We start from the raw sequence: 10,071 nt of genomic DNA on the forward strand, positions 1-10,071 counted from the left end.
TAGAGTATCTCTGCTGAGAATAATACTTAGCAAATGGTCTTTGCCTAAAGTAATTTTGTAGTCTGGTCTGATTTTTTCCAAGTAGTGTAGTGTAGGCATCTAAGGAGTAAAAAATGGCAAAGTTATGCGGTCTTGAGGCTTAGCAACGTAAACTCCCCTCTGGGCAGCTGCGGGCATTCAAATTCCCTCTCCCATGTGCAATGCATTTGTGCACCAAGAGTGAAGTCCCCACAAGAGGCATCTGCATCACAGTATTACTGAGGAAGTAAAGAGTGACTGTCCCCTGACAAGGCGCTTTTTGAGCTGACAGCTGTCATCTCAAATAACTGAGGCACAATAGCTCATGCCTGGTGGGCCCAGTGAATCAAACACTATTTCTTTGTATGTCACACACTTGGGATTGTTTTGATCCTCTACGAGGGAGGATATTCAAAGGGAGCATAGGTGGGAATATCAAGTTTACTGCAAACTCTTACTTTGCCTAAAGATATGTTCCTAATCAGTAAGCAATTAGTTTGTCTCACTAGTTATCTCAACTATACTGAGGGCTATAAATGTCTGTACTTCTGTAAACGTTGCCACCTTGTCACAGAGCTATGATTTTTTTCTGCACTTTTCTAAGTTATAAATTGGGTACTAGCTGCACAAATGGGTATTTTGTCATACTGATCCGGCCAAGAAAGACAAAGAGCCAAAACACGAACGATTAAGGCAAATATTATTTAGCCGCATGAAAATAACACAGTTCCAACCAAAGAATATATCATTACTATCGATATATTTTTAAGAGCAACATCATAACCATTTGTTATGATGTTATGATGCCATAACCATCATAGGTATTAAGCCTCTAGTCCTTGCTTAAGGAAAATATCACTTACCATTATGTCCTATTTCCTCCTAGAAACAGATATGAAGAAACTCTTCAGCCATTCAACTGCTCAAGGGTTTAGATTACTTTAAAGAAATACATCCATAGGAAAAAAGAAGTTAAAGTGTTAGGACTGAGAACTAATTGTCCACTCTATATGTCCCTCATCCCTGTGTCCTCACCGAACTTCCCCCTAAACCAGGACTCTGCGGCTGTTTCCTCCTGGCACCTGTGATTAGCGTGAAAGCGGTACTCGCAAGGGGTGTTTACTGAGGAGTCAGGCAGCCATATGGAGGGGTGGGGGAATGTATGCCAGCTTTGTTTGTTTTGCTGTGTTTTATTTTCTGCATGACAGTCTGGAGAAGGTGTTTCCCTCTCCCCCTTAGAGCGTACCAGAAGTGTGAAATAATTTGCCTCCACACAACCTCAAAAGAGAGAAAATGCAGCAGCTGTTGCTGCAGGGCAGGTTCTGGGCCTCGGCTCGGGGAGCTATGGCTGTGCTGGGCAATAAGCCCAATATCAAGATGCTGAGCCTTTTACAAAGCTGGTGATGTTTTGCCGAATCACTCAAGTGTAAGATCAAAATTGTCTGTTCAGATGTAAGAGAGACCAAAATATCTTTTTCCTGAGGTAAAAAAGATGTAAGGGCAGAAAGTTCCTGCAAAGGAAACTGGGCCCTGTGAATTTCTAGCAGCCTGTGGTGGGCAGAATACCTTCTTCACGTTCACTGGGATTTCACTGTAGGAAGAGTTAAGCTATTTTTCCTGTTATTTACGTTATCTTTGAAGTCAAACCACAGGAAGGGCATAAAATTGGGCTGTATCTATGTTTTCCTCAGTGTGAGATGGTAACGTTTCTTGTTAACGGTAGTATTTTTGCCTAATATAACAACCCATTTTTATTCATCATTTTGAACAAGCTGGGGTTGAATAGCAAATACAAACAACTACATTTCACTTGAGGTTGGTTTATCTGAGATTTCTATCATCCTTCTAACCATCTCATGGCCTGTTAAATGAGCTGAGACAACACTTTATGTCACTGTTAGCATTTTAAATTATAAATAATGCTAATAATAAATAGCACCTTATGTTTTTACAGACAATTTCATCTGGAAGAATAAAAATAACTAGTTATGCCTGGATGCATATATTACTTATACCCATGCATATATTTACTTGCTTATTTAAAAAAAACAATTTGAGTTCCAGGAAGCTGTTTCTAACACTTGACTCTATCTGTGTGTTTGTACAGTGCCATCGAAACGGAATCATATCGTTTAAAAAAATCCCAACAAACAGCAAATACATTTTTCAGAACAGGTTCTTTAAGCCACTAATGCAAACCCAGGCTGGAAGGTATCTAGGTATGAGCTGGGACAAAGAGCTTCACCACCTTTTTAAGAAAGCACCCAGATGTGTTTGTGCAAACAGCATTTGTGGTCTCAGGCCTGCAACTGGCAATTTTAACCAACAAAATAAGCTATGCTTTCTCTTATTCTTTCACTACTCTAGTATGTCTTGCCTGGCCCATGACACTTGAGTCATCCTCGTTACACGTACATGCACTGCATTTTGTGGGGTAAAGCACAAGCAAAAGCAAGCCACTATCTAACACAAAGAACATTTTTGTTTTATTGTTAATACCTCAGGAAACTCACGCTACTGGGAATACCCCTGCTGGGTCATACGGTCTCTTCCAGACCTGAATCAATTTCCATCTTTAAAACACCAGTACAAGAGGGAGTTTCTAAAGGAATAAATGGGATATAGATTCTCAGCTGCCCTTTGTGTCTCCCCCAGACACTGCCTCTCTGTGCTTTCAGCAAGGGGCACGCTCTTTTACACCCGTGTTGTTACATCTACTTGCTACACTGGCAAGCTAACGCTCGTGCTGAATTGATTTAAACGCTCTTGCTGAACTGATTTAACTGCGAGATTGGCACCAATAGTCACTGAAGCACCCTGCACCGCGTTGGCAGCTTCCATGCAGTCAGTGCACACGTTACTAATCCGGACAAGTTTTTCTCATCACCACTCCAGTCACACTAATTTTTAGACATTCCTTCTAAATTATCTTACCAAGTGGCATCACTGAGTCGGTGGAGAACAAATGCATCTTTTACCATTTTAGAGGTAATAACTTTCATACATAATTGGCACCGTCTTGGTTTATGTGTAGCTAATGGACTTTTATTTGGCAGTCATTTTAATAGCTGGCTAGAAAGTCATCCAGAGCAAACAACCTTCTCCAGGTCAAGTCTCTGAGGGTTCAGATTTTGGTGCCTATATTAAAAGGGATGCATCTCTCTGTTGCTGCTAATATTTTCCCCTTTGGGCACTTCTAAATGAAATTTAGTGATCTAATCAAATAGTCTGAATTTAAGACAAAATGTTTCAACAGAGAAAGGGAATCTGAAAATATGCCCTAAGTCAAGTCTTGAGGTGAATGCAAGCTTTAATGTATGTCTTGGAGAAAAACCAGGAGGAATATTTCAATTCTGTCAAGTTTCACGTGACTTTAACCTACAAAGCAAACAAGCTAGAGATGCCAGCAAACCACATTTGGATGGGACCAGTTTGAGTTTTGTTCTTCTCCTCTGTGGCTACAAATTGCATTAAGTTAACAGCCACCTGGATGCAAGACATTTGAGGAAAAGAGAGAATGCACTACCACAACAGTAGTTTTTTTTTTTCCTTTGGCCTTTTTCCTTCCAGTTTTCTGTCTCATATTCAGCTAGAAGTATCTACTAACATAGCCCTCAAGAAGACCTACTGCCTGAAAGACAGAAGTTTATGTGAAAATACCTGTTTTCAGGAACTTGTTGCGTATCAGCTGTGTTCCTTCAAATACTAAACGCTCTTATGTTTTCATCACAGAGGCAGCAGTGGCAGGCGCACAGTATTTCCCAGGACTGCACCTTTCATTTATTTAGTTTATCCAAAGATATATGTCTTTCAGAACTGGCTAGAGTATGGCATTGCCTGTACTTACCTGCATATATTTTTAGACATTTGCAGTTCATTGCACTTTTTAACACATGTGAATGGGAATACATCACTGATTTTAGAGCCTTTTCTTGAAAAGAATCTGCTCTGTGCATAAAACCATTAGCTCTTGTTAGCGACAGAGCCTGCTCACAGTCAGTGCCTACAAAGCGGTAAATATTAAAGATGATGATATATCACCTTGCTCTGAGCCCTGCAGCTTTAGCAAATACAAAAGGTAACATTCATTGTAACAAAAAATTGTCCTTTTAAATACAATGATCTCGTGCCTAATTGCGCACTACACAAGATATTATTTTGACGTTTGTCACAGAAAGTCAGCAGTAAATAAGGGTCCAATTCTGGAGCAAGCCAGAGCCCTAATGCTCACGCTCCCACCTTGCAGTCCTGCAATACTCTGTGTACCACTTAGATCAGAGCAGGGCTGGACTGAGAAACAAATGATGCACAGCCTTCATGCTGGCCCCGTGTGTTCAGGTGAATTCCACCCTATGCGTCTAACAAATTTCTGTCATTAATATATTCAGCCTATTGTGGAAGAGGCAAAGAACTTAAACTGGCTGCGCAGCCACGTTGCTTTTCCTTCGCAGTTTGCGCGTGCTTACTTGACTACGACATGAATATTGAGTGTTGCCAGCGAAGCTAAAACACCGGAGAGAACCAGGTTCTTTCATCTCACTAGCGCCTAGAATTAATAAGTGCCCTATACTTTCCTTTTAAGTCCTCCCTTTTATTGTAGATCATGCTTTCCTTTTCTTCATCATATAGGAAGCCTGTTGGTTTAAATGAGTCCCTCTCCAGTTACTCTGAAAGCTCCATTAATTCTACTCATTTGATGTATTGCACAGGTGCAGGACCCTCCAGCCTACTACTGTTCTCCTAGTAGAGCAATAGTTGATCCCCCAGACCTTTACACATAATGCAAACTAAAAAATCAATTGCTGATATGAATATCAGAAAAGAGGAGGAAAGAGGAAAGAAGAGAGAACATGAGGGAATAGAGGCAGATTTTCCCTAAGCATCCCATAAATCAGTCTGCATGGTTTCAAAGACCTAGGTCTGAATTGTCTTCTGCATTGCTATGTGATATTTGATGTCTATCCTAGAAGGAGCTGTTGGGGATTTTGTCTGTTTGACTCAGTTTGGGCTGTTGGCTTGTTCTGGCTTGTTTTCACGTTTGCTAGATTTGGGTTACACTTCAAAGAGAGATTCCTGACAACTCTGACGTGAGCTGCTGGCCTTTAATGGATCTTTTGTCCCTGAAAGCACTGGAACACAGTTCTGCCATACCTACCTCCTCCTGCAGACAGGCAATTTTTCCTCCTCTCCATGGTCCCTACAGCAGGAACCTACACAGGAAGCCCAGAGCACATCGCTGGTATAGACGCGCCAGCATAACATTCCCACCAGACAGAAAAATCCAGAGGAGGGGAATGCTATTGCTTTAAAGGCAATGGGCTCTCACCTCCTTGACGAAAGACAGTGCTGCAGAAGAAGGGTGCTCTCTGCCTCCACCGTGGGTGTCAGGGACACGGCAGGACAGGGCAAGGGAGAGCACTGGCCCACCCGCTCCCCGCACAGCTTCAGGTTGATCTCCCATATCCCTGGATACAGCAGAGAACTAAATTTGCCACCACAGCTTTTTAATGTTGTTCTTTTAGGTCTCTGCATATGTAAATTAAAAACTTTTAAAAGCCCAGCACATAGGATTTAGACACCAAAACAAACTAATTAGTTATAGATGAAAACTCTCAGTCCTTTTCATGGCCTTTTTGGGCATATTTTTCAGTTGGGAAATCAGAATGATTTATTTCACATGTAATTCCTCAAACACAGAAGGCATTTGGTCTGAACTTTTAAAGGAGATGTTCGTTACAATGCAGCCTCAGTTAGAGAAAGCACGCTACCAGACTGAAATCGCTCGAGATTCCACTTTGATGGTGTGCTTTGTACTCTTCTTTCCTTTGGAGAAAAAGTCTATATTTTAATAAGTCCCAATGAGGAAAAGGTTTTGCTATAGGGAGAGATCTTTCTTTAAAGATATCCTGGCACATTTTTTTTTTGCCATCTTTCATTCTCTTTCCTGAGTGGGGGAGCTTTTTCCAAAAACAAATGACCTCCTTTCTGTAGAGAAGGTCACCTCTCATTTTGGAAGAGCTCTAAGAACAGCAGTTATTGTATGCCTCTCCCTTCTGTCTTCTTTTGACGCATAAATTGGGTAGCTAATCCCACACTTGATGCCTGAACTGTAGCCGAATTGCTGTATACAGCTGGCTTGAGACTAGCTTGCTGCAGCCATATGAAACATCCCGCCCCATTCAGGAGGCATGCCGGTTTGTCCCTCATTGTCATCAGTGATGTTCTGACCCTTTTTGGTGGCTACCTGTCCCAGGGTGTCAGCCCTGAAGCTCCCAGCGCTGCTGCCAGAGGTGCTGCTGTGCTGTGGAGGATTTCAAAAGGCCGCCTGTCTGTGGGCAGCGGGAATGAGACAGCTTTGTTGTAAGACTGCAGCTCATTCTTGTGCGCATTACAAGTTATATCCCCTTAGCAAAAGGCCGTAGAAACTTAACATATTATTATCCTCGAGGGCTTCCTCCCTCAGTTAAATTGCCCTGGGACGGCACACTGAGGTGGAAGATGGCACTTCCAAGTCCTGCCCTGCCTGCAGCCAGAGCAGCCTCCAGGGCAGGGGCCGTAACAGGCGTGCGGCTGCTAGACGAGTGCGATCTGCACTCACTGCTCATCGTAGCACACTTGACTTACCCCAGGTAGCACTATTCCTATTTTCATATGGGGATTGAGGCCACAAAAAGGGAGCTTGCAAAAAATAAAATAGGTGTATCAACAACACAATCAAGAATGGGGTTCGGGCAGCCTCAGGCTGTTTATCTGAAGTTTGCCAGCTGCAGCTTTCCAGCCCATAGCATTCCTCTCATTTAAAATAAGCATGGTCAACAGCAACCCAGCTGGACACCAAGGATAAACAAAATATAACCGGAACATCTATACAGAAAGGTTTATCCTCCTAACTAACTGAAATATTTTTTTCTGAGGACAAATCAAGATGGCTAAAATGCAGGCAATATGCATTGCTGATGCTCTTCCCCACCTCACCCTTTTTCTGTCTTTTGGGAAATTCATCTGCAGCCGTCTCGCCACATCACCAGCCAAAACACTGAGACCTAACAACTCTCATCAGGTATGGGCCACACAGTGCATATCAACCCACTAGAGAATGGCTTTTCCCCTTTGGCATGCAGAAAAGCATGAAACAATATGGGCAGAGAAGAGGAAAGTTAATCAACTTTCTAGCGTCATCTCCAGCCAGGGGGTAAATGACTTTACACACTCCGCAGAAAGACTCGAAGCTGATTGCAAACTTGGCCCAATAAACTGCTAGAGGACTCGGGGCACTCTCACAGCATGTTGCCTCTTTTGTTGCTGTGACAACAAAACTCATTTGGAAACAGAGATTTCACTCCCCCCTCCCCTCCTTTTTTTTTTAAATTTAAAAAGAAGGTAAACTGACTTTAAACGATCAGATCTAAGCCCCTCCTAAAGAAGAGCAGGCAACAAACTAGCCAGCATTGAACAGCCACAGAGAACCAATGCCTGCATTCATATTCTCTTCCTTTTCATTCTCTGCAAGTGCAGGGGCTACTCAATTACTACGCTAGAAAAACGCTGAAGAAAGTCTTTTTCCTATCAGGTGAGCGATGTGAGTGCCTATGGCAGCAAAATAAGCTTTGCTGTACGTTTGATACATCCTGAATGTATCTGTCTGCAAAGCCAGTATGGATCCCAATCTAAGCCACTACTACAATAAAAATCATTACAATAATTGTTACACGTTTCTAAGATCTTTCCTTAGATTTTACTCACTTGTTACTTCCTTTCAATAAACAGAGAGAGGAGATGATAAATTTTAAAAGCAGATCATAGTGATTCCCGTTCTATGCTACAAGAAAAAAGCCCCCACAAACATTTCAGCACTGTAAGCCTGAAGGGAAAAGCGGCTGTAAATGGAAATGAAACCAACTCACCTATTTTCCTTGTTTGGGATGAGAAAAAAAATTAGAAGATAAACAACCAGGATAACTCTTGAAAAGTAAATTGATTTTATAAAATTCCCTATTTTAATCACCTTCGGTAAACTATAATTATCAGCCACACAAAGTTTACTTTATTTTTCAGACATGGTTTTTAGGCTTATAGGCTCCTTCAAAATAGGGAGACATCAGCTAATCGGTGTCCACCAGAAACCAGCAACTATGGGGACCAAGTGTGGCAGGTACAGATCACTACCTGAAAAAAGCCAAGTACTCCGAATATTCCCAACTTCCATATAGCACCTGGCAGGTTTTTACAAGCTGCTTTCATTTAAATAACTTTTATCCTTCTGGAAATGTTACTGCGAAGTGCTTGAAGAGGTCTTGAAAGAAAGAGATGCATACAAATAAACTAGATAATGCCTCCCCAGAACTTGGCAACATTTCAGAGATGAGTCATACATTACGGCTGGGTAAATTTGGGCTTTGTGCTAGTGCTAGTGCTAAATTCTACCCACTCCAGATTTAAATCAAGGGGATGAAGCTTAGACATGTAATGGATGATTACGGAAAAATACACATTTACTGATATGTCAAAAGGAGACTGTTCCTCTCCGAATGCTGAGAGAACAACTGAACCTCACATCCAAATGGGAACAGTAGAAGTAGATAACTCAGGAGATGATGAGTAAGATCACAATCCAGCAAAACAAATATCAAGAGTGCAAGTAAACCCGGAGAAATCCTGCAACAAGGAAGAAGTTAACTGGGGCTAGATAGCTGCTGGACTTTGGATCTGACTCACCAAAGCCATATAGCTTCAGCTGCAGATAACTGGCTCCCTGAAAGCCATCAACATTTTTGCTCCTCAAGACCACATGGTTTCACGTTACAGCCTGCTGAGGGGTTAGCTCTTCTCAGCGTGGATGGGGCTTCCTGTAGCACCCCACCGGGCCAAGTTTACCCCACTTGCTTCTACAGCATTTGTGCATCCTTGAGCATCTCTGCTGAATACCTTCCCTGAAACACAGAAAAGCAGCGGACACGACTGAAACAGATACGGAACAACAGAGGACAACGGCAGAGAAAATGGGGACCAAAACAGGGTCAACAGCCACACATCTGGTCCTGTCAAAGCCAGCTTCTTCCGAAGAGATAGCCAGGAATCCCCGAATCTGGGGCCAAACGTGGTTTGAAACTCTTCCCTCCTGTCCTCCACCACTTTTCGGTATTACATGATGGTAAAAGAGGAGAAGATCACCACATTTTGACAAGGTAATATAGGACAAATAACTCATGCAAAAAGTTGCAGCATGGATGGTAGCCCACACGCTTTAAAGATTAGCTGAAGCTCTGAAATGCAATCTGAGCAACTTCCTTTGATGTGCCATCTGGTGCATCATTTACTGGGAACGTCTTAATCACATCAAAGGCATCTATCAATGTGCACAGATTTTCTCCGTGTTTAGGACTATGCCTGTGCATTTCACTCACGGAACAGATATATTAGCACAGGATTAAACTTTACAGCACTGCTTTCTCCCACAGTAATAAAACATCTGCAGCATATTACCACTATGGCCTCAAGCGCTATGTTTTAGAAGAGCAATACGTCACTATTACCTCAAAAAGGCTGTAACTCTAAAATCAGCCTTGTTGGTGTTTCCTAAATTTTATAAAAATAGATATACATCTGTGTTATAAAAAATAACCAGACTTAGAAGCATATTCACCTATTGAAGAGACCTATTGCCAACATGCTCTAATATCAATAACATCAATTCTTCATTCTCAAAATAGAAATCCCATTAGCGCATGATTCCTGCTCCTTAAACCAACCCTGACACTAGCTTGGGGTCATATTTACAATCACAAACCTCTCTGGCTACTTGATGTAGCTTAAAAAAAGGCCAAACACAATTGCATTGATACAAGTATACCTTTTCGTGTAATCAGCACGCTCCATAGCCCTCCAACGCAGAAAATCACCATGGAAATATTATGTTCCCCCAATAGATCAGCCCAGGAAAAGAAGGGAAACTGCACTAACACATCAGACAGCGTGGGCTGTTGGGGCTCTCTGCTCTTCCAGGCCCCATTTTCCAAAGACTTTACACACTTTTTACACAAAGGCTGCTTTCTC

The sequence above is a fragment of the Struthio camelus genome, chromosome 7 (assembly GCF_040807025.1).
Source record: "Struthio camelus isolate bStrCam1 chromosome 7, bStrCam1.hap1, whole genome shotgun sequence".
Taxonomy (NCBI): Eukaryota; Metazoa; Chordata; class Aves; order Struthioniformes; family Struthionidae; genus Struthio; species Struthio camelus.